Raw genomic sequence first — 20,251 nt, 5'->3', positions numbered from 1 at the left:
ATTAGAACAACGTAAAACAATAGGTTGCATGTTTAGAAAAATTTGAAATTAAACATGGTTGGAAAATCAAAACATGGCAGGATTAAAAATGAAATTGAAACTTTAAAGAGAAAGACATAGAACAAGACACAATAATAAAAATGAAACAAGAAACAGACCAGTCTCATCAATAGGTTGTATGTTTAGAAAAATTAAACATGACTGTTATTAGATATAAAACTGATTAGTTAGATATTAGTTATACTATTCTATTATTGAAGTTTTTGTTATGCCCTTTATGGTCTTTTTATATTATTATATGATGTATAAATATATCTTCATCGAGGAATAAAAAGTATCAAGTTCAATTCTGCTATGATCAAGTATGAATAAATATAATCGAGTATGATCAAACATGACCGAGTATAATCGGGTATGATCCAGTATGTTCAAGTTGAAGGATCTATTGACGAAGAGCATCCATGAGTACGTTCGGATCTTTCCGATTTCACCGTGACCAAAATACAACATATACATTCTAACAGACAGTTATACAAACAAACAGTAATTAACGGCATGCTTTGAACAATAAAGATATGAAGGGAAAGAGTTCTCATACCAGTTGAAGATGCTCTTCAAGCTTTGGAACTCAGATGCAGCAGAAGACCTCTACACGATCTCTATCGCCCAACAAATGCGTTGTCTGCAACAACACGATCGTCTACACAAACGACAGCAACACGAACTATCACAAACAAGTGAACGCAGCGGGGACGACACCACCAAAATGGAGCCCTTGGTATTCTCAGAGTGAGAATCCAAAGAGTGGTCTTTGGTGAGTTTGGTAGAGGTAGGAGGAAGAACTAATCGTGTAGACGATAAGTAAGTGGAAGGAAAAAGAAAGCTATTGTATAGCTAAGTGCTTATCGTTTAGAAGAAGCTATAGGCTCGTGTAGGTTTTACTAAACGATCGTTTAGTAAAAAGTAGATGATCGTTTAGAAGATACGACACACTAGATGATCGTTTAGGAAAGCTAAGCGATCATTTAGGCAACAAGTGTGCAATTGTTTAGGCGCCGAGCGATTATCGTATAGGCTCTCGACTTATGCGATCGTTTACGTTTCCACACCGATGCCAAATTTTCCGAACTTTTTGAACTTTTGCAAAATGAAACAAAATTTCATTTTATTCTTCGATTACAATAACCGACGTGGATGCTCCCACTCATGCACATCCGAGAGAAATTTTAGGCCAATTATCATATAATTAACCAATTAAATAATTAATAAATATAATCATATTATATTTTTACTCTATAGTTTGATATCACATATCTACTATAGTAATTTCTTCTCTACTTGATATAAATCATATTTATATCTAATTTCCTCCAAAATAATGTATCTCATACATTCAGTCAATTATATCATATATAATTAACTAGTTCAATTATATCATATATAATCAAATTTCCTCTTGTCAATTTGAACATTTCAAATTAACCCAAATACTGATTGTCGACTTTATCCAAGCTACACAAGGGACCTAATGAACCTATGGCTCGAGCTCCAACGGTCCGTGAATAGTTGACCAAACTCTTTAGCCACGAGATCCACCATCCGTTAACTGTCAGGCATTCCACTAAAGACCAACTGTTGAACTCTTCTTACCACAAATATATTTCTGTATCCATCGGATATAACCAATCATGAGTACGATGACCCTTCACAGATGCTCGTAAGTACAGTTGGGCCAATTTATCGTTTTGCCCCTGTAGTTACATCTCACTCCTTAAGTAACCGGCTGATTCCTCTAATGAAGCAATACAACATAGTCCAACTAGTGTGAACACTCTCGGCCAAGAGAAGTTGTGTGCGCACACATCGTTCAGCCCAGAATCACCTTAGGAGGTATCTATCTACTTTACCCTGCCTCTGGGGAAGATGAAATTCCATCTTGTGTAGTTGAGTTTCAGCTCCCAAATCAGATGAATCCTCCCAAAATGGTAGGGCGATCTGGCCACTCGCACCCATACAAATCAAAACCGCCCTCAAAGGCAGGAGTTCCCAACTCACTCAGAATTGAAGTCATGTTACCTTAGGTCATCTTAGTGAAGTGAAGTCTCTGTCATGAACGGTGTTATATAACGAGAGTTAAACTTCGTGGCAGGTATTATACAAACCTCTTTGTATAGAGCCCCCGCTCACATGTCCCCAACACAAATGATCAGGATTAGACCATCTGTGACAAGTCAACAACACTTGTGACCATTCCACAAAGCGGCGCATCCGTAGCATACCAGGATAAGGTTTCCTTTCTATATCCATATACTACAAACCATTTTGGTTATCACTCAAGACATGATCCACTTGTATGTCACCACATACATGCTTGAGTTATATACAGATATGCCAGAGATTTTAAGTTTATTGGTTTATGGTAAAGTAAATAAACATATAACTGAGCAAAAAAAAAAAAAAAAAGATGTGAAGTAAATATCATATATTATACAACACAAGCGTTCGTACAAACTGTTTACAAACTACAAGACACGAGACTTTAAAGCATCAACCCCAACACAAGCATGATCGAGTATGTTCAAGTATGATCGAGTATGAACAAATATGATTGAGTATGACCGAGTATGATCAAGTATGAACGATCGAGTATGATCAAGTATGAACAATCTAGTATGATCGAGTATGATTAAGCATGATTGAGTATGAACAATCGAGTATGATCGAGTATGTTCAAGCATGATCGAGTATGAACGATCGAGTATGTTTAAGCATGATCGAGTATGAACGATCGAGTATGTTCAAGCATGATCGAGTATGAACAAATATGATCAAGTATGATCGAGTATGATCAAGCATGATCGAGTATGAACGATCGAGTATGATCAAGCATGATCGAGTATGAACGATCGAGTATGATCAAGTATGTTCAAGCGTAAAGTGGAAGGAAAATGAAACACATATGATATGTAGAGGAAAATGAAACGGTGAGATACGAAACATGAAAGGAAAATGGGCCCACAAACAATTCAAATCGGTGAGATAGGATAATGGACCCCCAAACACTGAGATGATATACCAACTCATATTATACTATCTCATGTTGGGCCCCCAAACAACCCTTAAACGACTAGTTTCCAATGGCTATAAAAGGCTAGTTTCTAGCGGCTATAAACAATTAGTTTCCAATGTTCATAAATGTTTATTTTTTCCACTTTTGTTTTTGCTATGGATATTGACTCAAAGTCATTTCCAAAAAACATATCTTTGTCGATCCACAATGGTAGCAAAATCTCCTCTTGAATCTTTTTTAAACTGATTGTCCTTCTTGAATTTTTCTAATTCCACAAGATCTTTCTCGCTATGACTCTAGCAATGATCCTCTTTGTGGGAACTACTTCTTGAAAGAATAGAGGGAATGGGAAAAAAATTTCTTATAACTTTTCTAAGAAAACTGAAAGAATTTCTAGAGAAAGTTTCAGAATAATCTTAGAAATTATTCTTGTAGAGAGTAGTGAGTGTGTTCTATAAAAGCTCTCAAGGACCCTATTTATAGAATGCTATGGGTTACTATTGCACTTCAGAATGATATGTAATTTTAGAACCTTATGTCATGCCTTAATCTCTAAATGGAATGAATAATGAAACTTACACGCAATGTTTTATCTATTCAGACCCAATTGTAAGCCTAAACAAAGTTCTAGTAAGTTTAGAGTCAAACATAGGGACTATCGACTAAGATGCGTTGATATTGATGCTTGATCTTAACACGATTTTCAATTATGTGTTGATAATGTTTCGTATAACTAACTAAATAACTAATTACAAGTTTGGTGGAGGTGGATGGTGATGGTTGTGTGAGTGATAATGGATGATGATACGTTGAATGGCATCAGGCGCGGAAATGAAGTGGCAAAAATAGTGGTGATTACAGATACAATGAAGCAGTGTGCAAGGAAAGTGAAGGAAATATTAATTAATAAAGTAGAATTGAAAAAGGCTTACTAACATTTTTCTAAATGATGCATAAGTCATGTATGTTGGGTTTGATGCCCTAAATCTCGTAGGGTCCTATAGTTTGTAAACATTGTATGAACAAACTCTTATGTGATTAATAATATATGATATTTTATTCACTTTGTCTATAAAATATGTGATATTTTATCTACATTAACCACAAACCAATAAACTGACATCCAAGGTTATCGTTGTAACTTAAACATGAAGGAAATCAAACACGAGGATTTCCATGAGCAGTGGTCCTTTGATTTATAACATGATCTAAATCCTGAGTGAGTTGTATACTCCTGCCTATGAGAGTGATCCTTTGATTTGTATGGGTGAGATTGGCTAGATCGCCAATTCAAAATGCCTACCATTTTAGGGATTCATCTGATTGGGGAGCTGGGAATACAACTACAAAAGATGGAATTCACTTCTTCCTCGAAGCAAGTGTAAGTAGATAAATTGCTCCCTTAAGGGCTGATTTTGGGTCTTGAACAATGTGTCGCCACACCCTCTCCTAGCTCGAGAGGGGTTTAGCCATAGTAAGACTATGATCTATTGTTCATTAGAGAAATCAGTGGTACTTAAGGAGTTAGATGTAACTACAGGGGCAAAATGGTAATTTGGCCTAGTTGTACTTACGAGCAATTTGTGAAGAGTCATCGTATTGTTGATTGGCTATATCCAATGGGCACATAAATATATCTGTAGTGTGAATAGTGCAATTATCGGTCTTTAGCGGAGTATCCGACAATTAACGGATGGTAGATAATGTAATTAAAGAGTTTAATACATTATTCATGTACCATTGGAGCTTCAAGCTACAGGTACACAAGCTCCCCTTGGTAACTCAAAATGATTTAGTTGAGAATCAAGTTTTGGGTTAATTTGAATTGTTCAAATTAATAAGAGAGATTTAATTATATATAATATAATTAAATTGTTTCAATTATATATGATATAATTGTTATAATGTATTTGATACATTATAGTTTAATTGGAGGAAATAAATATTCGAATGAGATTCAAATATATTTTCTATGAATATGATTCATAGTTGTTAAATTTAATATAAGTATGATTTATATTATATGCCATAAAATAGAAAAGAAACTGTGTTTATATCGTATATGATACAATATTAAAACTATAGGTTATATGTTACATTTGATATAACATATAGTTTAATATAAATATAATATGATAAGTTAGTGATCATATTTATTTATATTATTTTATTATTTTGAATAATAACTTCCTCTGTTTTTCTCTTCAACCACCTTAGTGGGTGATTATTGTTTTTGTGGCAAGTGGAATAAAAGAAAATTTTGTTTTTTCTTATTCCTCTACGCATTGGTTAAATGATTGAGAGTTGCAGAAAGTTCTGTGTGTTCCTCAATCTTCTTCCTCCATACTCAAACAATCCCTCCTTATCAAAATAGTTAGAGCCCACCACTCATGGGTTCTCACCCTGAGAATACCAAAGACTCATTATGGTAGTGTCCTCTTTGTTTGGTACGAGATATCTTGAAGACCTTCTTCAAGTTGTTGTTTCTGTTTGAGGCTCGTGATTATTCGAGAGAATTACGCGAAGAAAGGTTCTTCAAAGGTGATATCTCTTAAACCATTTTTCTTGTAAAAAGCATGTTGTAGTTTATTATGAATGCATATCTTGTATCACTAGAAGAAATTTGGGCTTTATTGTCGGTTGACAACCGACATTAAAGATAGTATTATTAAAGCCCTTTAATGTCAGTTGCCTTTAATGTCGGTTTTAAACCGACACTAAAGGGCTTCAATAACACAGCCTTCAATGTCGGTTGCAACCGACATTAAAGACCTTCGGTGAAATTTCCAAGACATTAAAGCCTTTTTTTTTTTTTTTTTAATTCTTAACCGACATTGAAGCCCGAATCTGTTTTTTTTCTTTTTTTAATTTCGTTGTCGAATCCATTTTTTTGGTCAAAAAGTATAACATGATACATCATCATCGAACGTTGTGGCTATGACATATTATTCATGAATGGATTGTAAATCTATTACATTTAATCCACAAATTCCACTATAAAATTATAATTTAAAAGGCCGTACAATAATTCAGGCCTTGAAAACACAAATTACAAGTAATACAAATATTATGATTTTACAAACGCTATGAGTTTACTGTCCCTCTCCACTTAGTAATTATGGATCCCTTCATAATTCTTCTTGAACAGACCCCTCCAACTTCAATAGTGTCTAGTTATAGGCATCTTTGTCTAACCACTGTTGTTCAAAGGATCACAAATAAAAAAGGTTTAAGACAAAGGATTGAAAGTAAAAATATGATCAGAATTCATATTCAACTAACCGTGTTTATTGGGAATATGCATAAATGGTATATTCAAGAAAAAATTCTTGTAATGAATGTGTTGGATCTAGAGTTTTCCAAGAAAAAGCATAAAGAGGTTGCGATACCAAATCTTTACTCCTTTGTTGTACCTGCAAAACAAGAAAACTCAATAGTTGAATAAATGAGAGAATCTTCTTTTTCAAAATCTTTACTCCTTTTTCAAGAATCTTCTTTTTCAAAATTTTCGGCAGCATAACGATGCTACCACAACAAAACCAAAAATTTACCTTGAACTTGTTCAAAGAAACACACTCTAAAAAATATTTCACAATCACTTCTTCTCAACAGAACTATCAGAATTCCCAAAAAATGAATATTCAAGAACACATACATCAATAAGCAAATTTAGCTCACAATGTTCTTCAAATCTCAAAAGTTGTAACAAAAACTACCATAGTGCATGAATAACCCACAAACTACCATAATGCAATCCACAAAATCAAGCACCTTGAATCAAATCTAAACTACAATATGAGTCATAAACGGGTGTTACATTCTAATCCAATATGGTCCAAAGAGAAATGAGCACACTATAGCTTCTCAAATAGGAATTTCCATATCATTAGAGTCATTTGAAAACACTTAGAAACCGTGCTTAAAACTGCAAGCATTCAAAAATGACTTACCATGAAGGCTTGAATTGTTATTGCATGTTATCCATTAGAATCTTTTATTAAAGTTGCCCCCCCCCCCCCTTCCATAAACCGAAATGTAACCATGAGAAAAAAAAAAAAAACTACACCACCAATGAAGAAAATGATATTGCTTCTTCAAATGCCACTAAAAAAGTTAAAATAGCAAACAGAACAAGCAAATGGATAGGAAAAGACATAAGATCAGAATCTACACAACAAGACATTTGCATAAACACCTATTTCCCCTTCTGTGTTTACATATATCCAAAAAGCTAACTAAGAATGGTTCTAATATAAAAACATATAAGCCAACAAAATGAGAGTCAGATAAGAGCAAGTTTAAATTGAAAAACTAGCAGAGAAATTTAGTAAACAACAGAAGAAATAACAGAAGATACAAACTGAGTGACAGTTGAAAAACAAAGACGTAAAGTCTAAAATTCTTGTAGTGTTTGATCCTGTAAGCATATCATTTTGTTTCAACTAAGTATAATAGATATTCTATCGCTGAAATTCTCGGCACTTATATATTATACAATGCATGTATAAGAACCATTCAATGGAGAGATTAGCTTAGAGACTCTAAAACAACATAATCAGTATTATCCTAAAGTTATTGTCCCTTTCACGTACTACCAAACTTCTCCTGAACTGTGACTTTCTGCAAAGACAAATTACAGCTAAAACAGGGCCTTCATAAAGTGCAATAAGAAAAATATAAAAGAACGTCCCAAAAGTTTTGATTATCCACCACATCATTATCAAGATCCGAACTACAGAAAACTATGGCCAACAAGATGAAGACTATATAGGAAAAAGTTAAATGTTTTGAACATCCCTTAGAAAAAGAACATGGGCACAAAACATTCTTGTACTACAGATTGATACAGTTCTAATTATATGTATGTTATTTATAAAAGTAATAATGAATCAAGTTCAAATGTTTTGGATGACAAGATTTGTAACCCAATAGAGTAAACAACAAGGTCTGCAAGCACGTGAAGAAAAGCCATAAAGAAAAACCAAAAAGTAAACCTTTTCACCCTCATTGACGTAGCAGAATCTTTGAAGTCATTTTAATCAAATATCACCTACTCTATAATTTTTTTAAAAAAAATATCATGAAAGTGTTACACAAAGTTAAAATTTTACTTTCCATTCTTTCAATTAGCCAAACAAGCTAAAAAACATGAAGACTGAAAAATAAAACTATACACAAAAACAAACTTGTGAATTAACATGTATATCATAAGTTGTTGTAAGGCACATTCAAGCATTTTAAGGGAGAAAAATAACAAACAATATGTAGAGAATTATATCCATTGACTCTTAAAATGATTGCACATAACAACAAATACAAAAGCACATGTAACTAAAAAGACACTAGAAATTAATGTCATCAGTTATACATGAAGCATATTTAGATAGAAATATTTATAAGATCATTTTTTACCACTCAATCCTTACAGGAACCCCTCCCAAAACAGCAAAAAAATGTATACTATCCCCTCCAATAAGCAAACATACCAATCAGCTTATCAATTTTACACAACATAAATAATAATAAATAAACAACTATCAAAGCCAAAAACTAGCATTGATAGCATCAGAAACAAGTGATGTGTGCCCTAAGTATTTTAATACCCCAATCTCAGCACCTTCGAATTGATTCAATAGCGTAGGGGTTGTGATTGTGAATCATATTATATGGATGAATTTGTTATGCCCTCTATCCAGAACCTCCCTGTACTCGTGTGAGCGATATCATATGAGAGTGTATGAACAAACAAATATAAGTTGCGTTAATATAAGCAATTTATAAATAACAAAAGAAATGAACTCAACCCATAAATAACTACCATAGTTGGACAATCGTCATTATAATGATCCCAAATTTCAATGCTAAACTAAGGAACATTACCATATTTTAACCTACAACTAACTTTATAACTCTTATGTTTTAAAAAAATTTCAGCAACAAAGGATGCCTAAGAAGTTCCACTACCATAAACTACTCAATGGAAGTCATAAACAACTAAGCTTGAAGAGGACAAAAAGAGCTTGCAAGAGAATGGTTTTGTATTATTAAGAGCACAAATAGAGATAAGTGTAGAGTGCAAAATTTAACACCGCTAACTAAGAATTGCTAATCCAGACCAAACTTCACAGGCTAAAACACATCATCAACATGTGATCTTAAGAAAATTAATAGTTACCTTCCCATTGTTCCTCCAGAACTACTTCATGTTTATAAACTGGTTGTGCTGCCCATGCAAAGTATCCATCAGCCATACGAAGTTGAAGATTAAAAATGCCATCTAAAGTAAATATACTTAAAAACAAAGCCTCACCAGACAAATACTTTAACTAAACAAAGTCTGGCACATAAAAAACATGAATTTAAAGAAACCTGTGTACCACTTTCAGGAAACCTAAACTTATCTTTGTCTCTGGTAATCCAGTTATTCGTATGATAGGCACATGAGCAGGCCACTGGTGCGAGGTCTTCTTTAACCTCCAGCCGATTACAGCCCCCATTTTCCCCTCAATTTTCGATTGTTTTCCAATAATATTACTAGCTCTAATTTCTTCAAATTTTAGAAATTTCATTTCAGTTTTCGGTTTTCACATATATTACTTCAAATTAATTTCTAAACTAACTAACCTCAAGTTTTGAAGCTTTAAAAAACCACTTAAGAGCTCCAAATCAGCTTCAACAAGATCCTCTGTTTTTACAGGATTTTGAGTTGACTTATGAAATTGATTGAAATTTTTAACTTCCCGAGCTCCAATCAATTCATCAGCCCTCTCTTCTAGCTTACTCGTTCTTTTGCAGTTTTATGAAAAATCTCATGATCTGCACGATTGAAATGAATACACCGCCTCAACAAGAAAGATAATTAAAAAAAAAAAAACCTACCTTACGATGTTAGCAGTGTTGGAGGTGGACAGATTGAGTCTGATTGCATTAGATGTATATGTGAAGTTGAATGACAAAGGTGAAAAGGGAAATTAGGGCAAAGAAGATGAGGAAATGGATGAAAATGGAGGCGTTGCTGGTTTGGAAGTTGCCGAATTGGACAAATCGATTGTGGCCGAGTAAGAAGTCGACGACGGAGATAGAGAGGACGAGAGGACATTCGTTCACGTGGGTTGTGGGTGAGTGAAAATGTGAGAATGAGAGGAAAAAGAAAATAGGGGGAGAGTGAGGAGGGAAATGAAAAAAAAATGGGGGGAAATAGAAAGTGTGAAGAAAAATTAAGTGGATCTTTAATATCGGTTTAAAACCGACATTAAAGGTATACCTACAATGTCGGTTTAAAACCAAAATCAAAGATCTGCTTTTTTTAAAAAGACAAAACCGACATTATACATCCGGTTTCACTTTTTACAACTGACATTAAAGCCCAAAATTCTTGTAATGTATATTTACTGTAAATTATGTTTTCAAGGATCAATAGAATTTGGACGATCTGCTTTTGCTCAAGGATCTCTTCAATACGAGTTCCTTTAATTGGTATCAGAGCCAGGTTGTTGGTTTCTGATTCCAAATTCCATTCTTATATTGAATTCGTTTACAGTACTAATGGGTTTTATTATCTGTATTACATTTATACGATAAATGTTTGTGGATGTGTTGTTGATGGATGTTTCGGGGTAGAAATATCTATTTTATGGCTTTCTGTTTAATTTACAAAGTTAATTTGTAAGGCCCCTGCGTTTTTGGGCAATAATTTGCAATCGAGTCTGTATTTGTTTAAGTTTTGAGTCGCTCGTGAGGCTTCAGAAGAAGGGTTGCAATGTGTTTCGATGGAGAAGACGAAACAGAGGTTGTCGCATCATGTAGCTAGAGCTAAACGATTGTTTAGATTTTGTTATGCGATCGTGTGGAATTTGCTACATGATTGTGTAGCATTTGCTAAACGATTGCATAGCTAATGCTACGCGATCGTGTAGAGTTTGTTACACGATCGTGTTGCGTTGGCTGCATGATTGCGTAAGTGCTCACGATCACGCGGTATATGATACTCGATGCAAGCTTGCGTGTTAAATGATCGTGTAGACAATCATGCTCATCATATTGTCATTAGCTACACGATTGCTTAGTATACAATACTCAATGCACGCATGCTAACAACACAATCACGTAGACTTTCATGCTCATCGCAAAGTCAAAAGCTACGCGATCACATACAAACGATCGTCTATACTCGACGATCAGGCATTTGTTACATGATCAGTTGTAAGGGTTCTTGGTGGAGCAGTTCGATGCGAGCGGTTAAAGACCCGGTTCACTTGTTCCAAACCGGTGGACTCTTTTTGTAATAGATTAGCCTTTAATTTCTAGTTTTAGAGATGTTCTATCCCAGTCCAACAATTTTAGATTAAATATATATGTGATGTATGTTTATATTATATGCCATAATGTATATCATATAGTTTTAAAACCCACCATAGGTTATACATTTACTTTCATGCATCATTCTATATTATAAGTGTTATAATATACTAGTATGCATGATTTAAATTACATAAGAGTTATAGTATATGTATGCATGCATTATAGCATATCCATGCATCATTTATATTATAAATATTATAATATAAGGTTGAATGGTTGTATGGAATGTATGTTATAGCTTAGTTCATTACTTAGTTATATAAATGTTATATATTAGTAATGAATGAACGTTGCATGAAGCATGACACTACCTTAGGTTAAATTATAAATGTTATAATTAACTTATGTGTGTCATTCATGTGATGGTTGGTTTTAATTGTTTCATTTCTTATAAGTGTTATAATAAATGAAATTAGATTAAAATCAATAATAAAGAGTTGCATGCACACCTTAGGCTTTAATCATTTTTTTAAATTGTTTTAAAATTTGATTGAGATAGACCTAAGATCACGTTTCTAAGGAGATTAGAAATCTAAGTTTAATCTTTTAAATCGATTTAGTAGGATTAAATTGATTCCTAATAAAAGATTAAATATGTAACAAATATATCTATAAGGGACATTTTGTCTAAGACTGGTTCTGGCTAGGTTGGGGTACTTAAGTCGATGGAAACGTCGCACCTCTACCTAGGAACCTACCTGGAAAGGTGAATTAGATAGATTTGTTACATGCATGAAAATTTGATGAAAGTCTGTTAAAGATTTTAATAAGACTTGAATCAAAGTTGTTTAATCATAAAAGACAATAGTTGTTTTTTTAGCAAATTAAACAATCATTTAGATAAAATCAGTAGTCGGATTTTCTAAGTTAATGAACCTTAGGTAGAACGCTCAGTGGGAGGAAAATGGGGTATATGATACTTCATTTTTACCTCTACATGTTTCTCCCTAAAAGTTCACACTGCGAGTTCTACTCTCAGCCTCGAGGTACCATGGGTGTCTCCCTACAAGTGGCATTTGGGTAGGTCAATACCAAGGTGAATGGAGAGAGTGTTTATAGTATGTGGGAGCGAGACATGTGACAACACATCCCTCGGTCTCTCTCATTAGGTTAGTTAAAGTTTCATGCACCGCCTCGTGGCATCGTGGGTGTCCCCTTAAAGGATGGCAGTTTTGCATGACACTTTATTTGATCTCAAAAAATGGATAGGGTTGCTTTAGTCTCTTGTTCTAATCAACTTTTCCCTAAGGTTGGCTCATTAGGGCATGACTCTATAACCTAAAATGAGGGGTTATACTTACACAAAATTGTTAAGGATGTTAATAAATTATGGACCGAACAATAGTGACTATTAGTTACAGTTACAAGGAGTTGTTTTTGTCTTATGGTTGAGAATGTCTCATTTCAGTGAAGGGACACTTGATCACCCTACGGTAACTCTTGTCCTGTCTCACTGAAGCATCATTACAAAATAAATGTCACTTAGGTTACAATAAACTATTTTGCTAAAACTTGATTGGTATTCTAAAAGTGGTTTAATGCAAGTAGACTAAATTAAGTTTGTTATTTTTCAACAATTTGAAATGGCTACCGCTACACTTAGTTTACTTGCTGATGAAAAATTAACTGATGAAAATTATGCTAGTTGAAAAAATATGATAAACACGATTTTGATCATCGATGACTTGTATTTTGTCCTGTTGAAGGAGTGTCCTCCCACTCCACCTCCCACTACTCCTCGAAACGTTCGAGAAGCATATGAACGTTGGACAAGGACAAACGAGAAGGCCATAACGTATATATTTGTAAGTCTTAACAAAGTCTTGGCCAATAAGCATGAGCCCATGGTCACTGCACGTGAGATCGTGGAGTCCCTGAAGGGAATGTTCAGATAATCGTCCGCACAACTCAGGCATGATGCTCTCAAATACATTTTCAATGTCCGTATGCAAAAGGGGGCATCTTTTTGGGAACATGTTCTCAACATGATGATCCACTTTAACATGGCAAAGATGAACGGGTCAAGTATTGGTGAGGTCAACCAGGTTAGCATCATTCTGGAATCTTTACCATAAAGTTTCATGCACTTCCATAGTAATGCTGTTTCGAACAGGATTGACTACAACCTGATTACTTTGCTCAACGAGCTGCAAACTTTCCAATCCTTGTTGAAAAGGAAGGAGAAGAAGGGTGAAGCAAATGTTTCTTCATCTTCCAAAATGTTCCATAATGTTTCGACCTTTGGAACTAAGTCTGCACCTTTTTCCTCTGGCACCAAAAAGTGGAAGAAGAAGAAGGGTGGAAAGGAGAATGCTACTGCTAACCTAGGAGTTACTACTCCAAAGGGTAGGCAACCGGTGAGGGTTGACAAGAAAAAATGTTTCCATTACAACCAGAAAGGGTGCTGGAAGAGGAACTGCCCCAGGTATTTGGCAGAAAAGAAAAAGGCCAAACAAGGTAAATGTGATTTACTTGTTTTGGAAACTTGTTTAATGGAGAATGATTCTACCTGGATTATTGACTCTGGGGCCACTAAACATGTTTGTTCTTCATTTCAAGGAATTAGTTTCTGGCAGCAACTTGATGTTGGAGAGATGACAATGCGAGTTGGAATCGAGCACATCGTCTCAGCTATGGTAGTGAAAGGTCTCCAGTTGATTTTACAGAACAAATTTCTCATTCTAAATGACGTATATGTCGTTCCTGATTAAAAAGGAACTTAGTTTATGTAAAGTGTCTTTTGGAACATAGTTATCAAATCAAATTTTCTTTAATAAACCATTTATTACTAAAAATAGTGTTGATATATGTTATGCTAAACTGGAAAACATTTTGTATGTGCTAAGGCCGTTAGCAACAAATGCCCTCTATAACATAAAGATATTTAAAACTGTTGTAACTCAACATAAACAACTTAGAATTTCTCATAAGGAAAATGCCCAACTTTGGCAGCTAAGACTATGACACATTAATCTCAATAGGATTGAGAGGTTAGTGAAGAATGGACTTCTAGGTGAGTTAGAAGAAAATTCTTTACCCATGTGAGTCATGCCTTGAAGGCAAGATGACTAAAAGGCCTTTTACTGGAAAAGAGGCCAAAGAACCTCTAAAGCTAGTGCATTCAGACCTTTGTGGTCCGATGAATATAAAAGCTAGGGGAGGTTATGAATATTTCATCACTTTTATTGATGATTATTCAAGATATGGGTACGTTTATTTAATGAAACATAAGTCTGAATCTATTTAAAGGTTAAAAGAATTTAAGGCTGAAGTTGAAATTGCATTACATAGAACGATTAAAACATTTCGATCTAATCGAGGTGGAGAGTTTATGGATTTAACTTTCCATAACTATTTAATAAAACATGGAATAATTTTCCAACTCTCAGTACTTAATACACCTCAGTAAAATGGTGTATCAAAAAGGATAAATCAAACCTTGTTGGACATGGTTCAGTTTATGATGAGTTACGCTTCCTTACTTGACTCGTTTTGGGGTTATGTAGTAGAGACTGCAACGTATATCCTAACCTTCGTTCCCTCCAAGAGTGTTGCCAAAACATCTTTGGAGTTATGGAATGGTTGTAAAGCTAGTTTAGGTCATTTTAGAATCTGGGGTTGCTCAACATATATGCTTGAGGCTAATCCTAAGAAATTGGAACCACGTTCGAGGTTGTGCCTATTTGTAGGTTACTCCAAGGGAACGAGAGGTGGTTATTTCTTTGATCCTAAAGAAAACAAAGTATTTGTATCGACAAATGTTACTTTTCTTGAGGAGGCCTACATAAGGGAGTACAAACCCAAAAGTAAAATCGTGTTGAATGAGATTTCCATAGAAACTACTAAATCTTCAACAAAAGTTGTTGATGTTGGGGTTGATGCCCTAAAGTCTCGTGTCCTGTAGTTTGTAAACAGTTTGTACAAACGTTTGTGTTGTTAATATGTGATATTTACTTCACCTCTTGATTTTTTGCTCAGTTACTTGTTTTATTTGTTTTACTATAAAGCAATAAACATAAAATTTCTGGTTATCTATATGTGACTCAAGCATATATGTGGTGACATACAAGTGGATCATGTCTTGAGTGATAACCAAAATGGTCTGTAGTATATGGATATAGGAGGGAAACCTTATCCTGGTAACGCTATGGATGCAGCCTGCTTTGTGGAATGGTCACAAGTGGTGTGACTTGTCATAGATGGTCTGATCTTGATCATTCGTGTTGGGGACATGCGAGCGAGGGCGTCCTATACAAAGAGTTTGTATAATACCTGACCACGAAGTGTTAACGTCTCTTTATATAACACCGTTCATGACAGAGACTTCACTTCACTAGGATGACCATAGGTAACATGACCTCAATCCTGAGTGAGTTGGGAACTCCTGCCATTGAGGGTGGCCCTTTGATTTGTATGGGTGCGAGTGGCCGATTCAAACCTACCATTTTGAGGATTCATCTGATTTGGGAGCTAGAAACTCAGCTACACAAGATGGAATTCATTTCTTCCCTGAGGCAAGGGTAAGTAGATAGATAGCTCCCTTAAGGGTTGATTCCGGGGCTTGAACGATGTGGCGCTATACAACTTCTCTTGGCCCGATAGGTGTTCACACATAGTTGGACTATGTTGTATTGCTCATTAGAGGAATCAGTGGTACTTAAGAAGTGAGATGTAACTATAGGGGAAAAACGATAAATTGGCCTAACTGTATTTATGAGCATCTGTGAAGGGTCATCGTACTCATGATTGGTAATATCCGATGGACACAGAAATATATATGTGGTAAGAAGAGTTTAGCTATTGGTCTTTAGTGGACTGCCTGACAGTTAATGGATGGTGGATCTCGTGGCTAAAGAGTTTAGTCAGCTATTCACTAACCGTTGGAGCTTTGAGCCACAGGTCCATTAGGTCCCCTGGGTAGCTTGGATAAAGTCGAGAACCAGTGTTTGGGTTAATTTGAAATGTTCAAATTGACAAGAGGAAGTTCGATTATATATAATTTAATTGGACTGGTTAATTATATATGATATAATTGGTTAAATGTATGAGATACATTATTTTGGAAGAATTTTGATATAAATATGATTTATATTAAGTAGAGGAGAAAATATTATAGTAGATATGTGATATCAAACTATAGGGTAAAAAAAATATAATATGATTATATTTATTATTAGTTAATTGGTTAATTATATGATAATTAAGCCAATTTTCACGTTTGGACGTGGGTTAGTGGGAAATCGTCGGTTATTGTAACCGATGAAATAAAAATGAAATCGTTTCATTTTGAATCGTTGTCCCAAAAAAAAAAAAAAAAAGAAAAGAAAAGAGAGAAGGTGCACGTTGTTGAGAATAGAAAACGATCGCTTAAAGAAAATCGAGAGCCTATACGATAGCACTCTCTGCCTAAACGATCGTCTTCCTCGTACCTAAACGATCGCACACTGTCGCATACACGATCGCATAGCTTCTCTACATGATCGTATAGTGTGCCGATTTAGCTAAACGATCATATACCTTTTCCTAAACGATCGTTCAGCAAATCTTACACGATCGTATAGCTCCTCCTAAACGATAAGCAGTCTGCTATGCGATAGCGTTTTTTCCCTCCCACTTGTTTATCGCCTACACGATTCGTGTTTCCTTCTTTCTCTACTAAATTCACCAAAGACCACCCATTGGTTTTCACTCTGAGAATACCCGAAGCTCTTTAGTGGTGGTATCGTCCCTGCGACGTTCATGTTTGTGCGTTGTTCGTGTTGCTGTCGTTGACACTACTACTGGGCGCTGGTAGATCACGTGGAGGGTTTTCCGCTGCATTGGAGTTTCGAAGTGTGAAGACTGTCTTCAACTGGTATGGAACTCTCTCCCTTGTTATTTATCTTATTCTTAGCATGTCGTTAATTAAGTTTTGTCTGCATAACTGTATGTTGAATGTATATATTTGCATTTCGGTCACTGTGAGACGGAGTGATCCGAACGCACTCATGGAACTCTTAGATATGAGATCCTTCAGTTGAAGAGCCTAGTACCTCAAAAAGAGTCGTTGAAGTAGGTTCATAAACTAGGTCAAATCCACCTCAAGTGTTGAGTGAACCTCAACGTAGTGAGAGGGTTGCGAATCCACTTATTCGTTATATGAGTTTAACTAAAATCCTAGCTATGGTAGCCGATGGCGAGGTTGAGGATCCATTATCTTATAAGAAGGCAATTTAGGATGTTGACAGAGATGAATGGATCAAAGCCATGGATCCCGAAATGGAGTCCATGTACTTCAATTCAGTATAGGATCTTGTAGATCAACCTGATAAGGTTAAACCTATAGGTTGTAAACGGATCTACAAGAGGAAATGGAGTGCTGATGGGAAGGTGCAAACCTTCAAGGCTAGACTGGTGGTAAAGGGTTATACTCAGGTAAAGGGAGTCGATTATGAGGAGACTTTCTCTCCTGTTGCCATGCTGAAATCTATCTGGATCCTCTTATCCATTGCCTCATATTATGACAATGAGATATGGCAAATGGATGTCAATACTGCTTTTCTGAATGGCAATCTTGAGGAGACCATTTATATGGTACAGNCATATTATGACAATGAGATATGGCAAATGGATGTCAATACTGCTTTTCTGAATGGCAATCTTGAGGAGACCATTTATATGGTACAGCCCGAGGGATTCACATTCCAAGGTCAAGAGCAAAAGGTTTGCAAGCTTAATCGATCCATTTATGGACTAAAAAAGGTATCTCGATCTTGGAATATAAGGTTTGATACCCCGATCAAATCTTATAGCTTTGATCAAAACGTTGATGAGCCTTGTGTATATAAGAAGATCATCAACAGTTTAGTAGCTTTTCTAGTGTTGTATGTAGATGATATCCTACTCATTGGGAATGATGTAGGTTTACTGACTACAGTTAAAAACTGGTTAACGACCCAATTCCAAATGAAAGATTTGGGAGAGGTTCAGTTTGTTTTGAATATTCAGATCTTTCGAGATCAAAAGAACAAAATACTAGCACTGTCTCAGGTGTCGTATATTGACAAGATGCTTGTCAAGTATTCGATGCATAACTCCAAAAGGGGCTTATTACCTTTCAGGCACAAAGTTACTTTGTCTAAGAAATAGTGCCCTAAGACACCTCAAGCGGTTGAGGACATGAGACAGATTCCCTATGCATCTGTCGTGGGTAGTTTAATGTATAGATGTTATGTACTAAATCTGACATCTACTATACAGTGGGGATAGTCAGTAGATATCAATTTAATCCAGGATTAGATCACTGGACAACCGTTAAGAACATCCTTAAGTATCTATGGAGCACGAGGGACTACATGATTGTGTATGGTTCTAAGAATTTGATCCTTACGGGATACACAGACTCTGATTTTCAGACTGATAAGGATTCTAGGAAATCCACATCAGGATCAGTGTTCATTCTTAACGGAGGGGCAGTAGTATGGCGAAGCACCAAGCAAGGGTGCATTGCAGACTCCACCCTCTCATTGACTCGAGAGAGACTCAGTTTGATGATTAAATCACAAACCAATTATTCATTAGAGGATCGGTGGGACTTAAAGAACAAAAGGTATTCTCAGGGGTAAAATAAGTTTTACAACTTTTTTCCAAAATTTTGAAATTTGATTTCAAAATAAATTAAATTTTAAATTTAAAAATTAGTTTTCAAGTTTTGAATCAATAAAGAAGATTGGAAATTTGAAAAATGGAAAAAGAAGTGGGTTTATCCCACTTTATGCTTTCCAATTGAGTCACCATTCCACATTAAAATCAAGTAGTAGCTGTCCTATTTGTGGGCAATCAGGATTGTATGATGAGACATAACAAAAGCTCAGAATTTTTGAGCTGAGAGGAAGCCATACAAATCCTGAAATTTTAGTAGACGAAAATGTTCTTCAACTTAAGAGAAAACTAGTGATTTTCTCCTCTCCAAAGTCCCTGCAAATTCTACTCATTTTGAGTCCCACAACTCAATCTAAGGTCCAAAGGAATAGCAGGGAAGATCTATTGGTGGTCTACACCTTGTCGCTGAGGAGATTGCAGCTGATTTCGTAGATTGAAGTCTTCAAAAGTGAGTTATTTTGAAACCCTCTTGATATTCTATTAACATGCTTAGTTTGATGCTAAAATTGATGAATTAGAGTGCTTAATGATCCTGAATTCTTCCGCAAATTGCTTGCTAACTCCAACAAAAGCAACCTAGGTCAACCACTTCTATAAATACAACATTATAGCTATATATGAAGTAACTTTGAATCTTACACTCAAACTCCCTAGCTTCCACATTATTTTAATCTCTGATGTAAACATGCCATACATAGCGATGTGTAGGTGCCACTTTCTTCTCCCCTTCAAATAAATTGGGTACATTTCCTCTGTTCAAATTTGGACATCAACAAAACCTATTGATGATGATGGCGATAATAATTATAATAATAAGGTTTTTTTTTTTAGTAGAGGATGAGAAATTGAACCTCTAACCTGAGGGAAGAATATCATGTCAATAACAGTAAGCTCACTTTAGCAATAATAATAATAAAATTAAAATATTATTTGCTTTTTTTTTTCCCCAACTCACATAAAGAGTTCATTTGTATCTTTGACTTTATTCCTATGTTTGCAAATTGGTTCAAAATTGCCCACGTTTTTTTCTTTTCAACTTTTATTTAATGACACTATTTATTTTAATTTAGAAGAGTGAGGGAATCGACACTTTAGACACTCTGTGACAATACACTTCAAAACGTGGGCATACGTGGTTCATATTCAATGGTCATGATCAATAATCAAAGAAACTTTCTT

This window comes from Benincasa hispida, chromosome 7 (assembly GCF_009727055.1).
Source record: "Benincasa hispida cultivar B227 chromosome 7, ASM972705v1, whole genome shotgun sequence".
In the NCBI taxonomy this organism is placed as follows: domain Eukaryota; kingdom Viridiplantae; phylum Streptophyta; class Magnoliopsida; order Cucurbitales; family Cucurbitaceae; genus Benincasa; species Benincasa hispida.
This window is presented reverse-complemented; position numbering follows the sequence as displayed.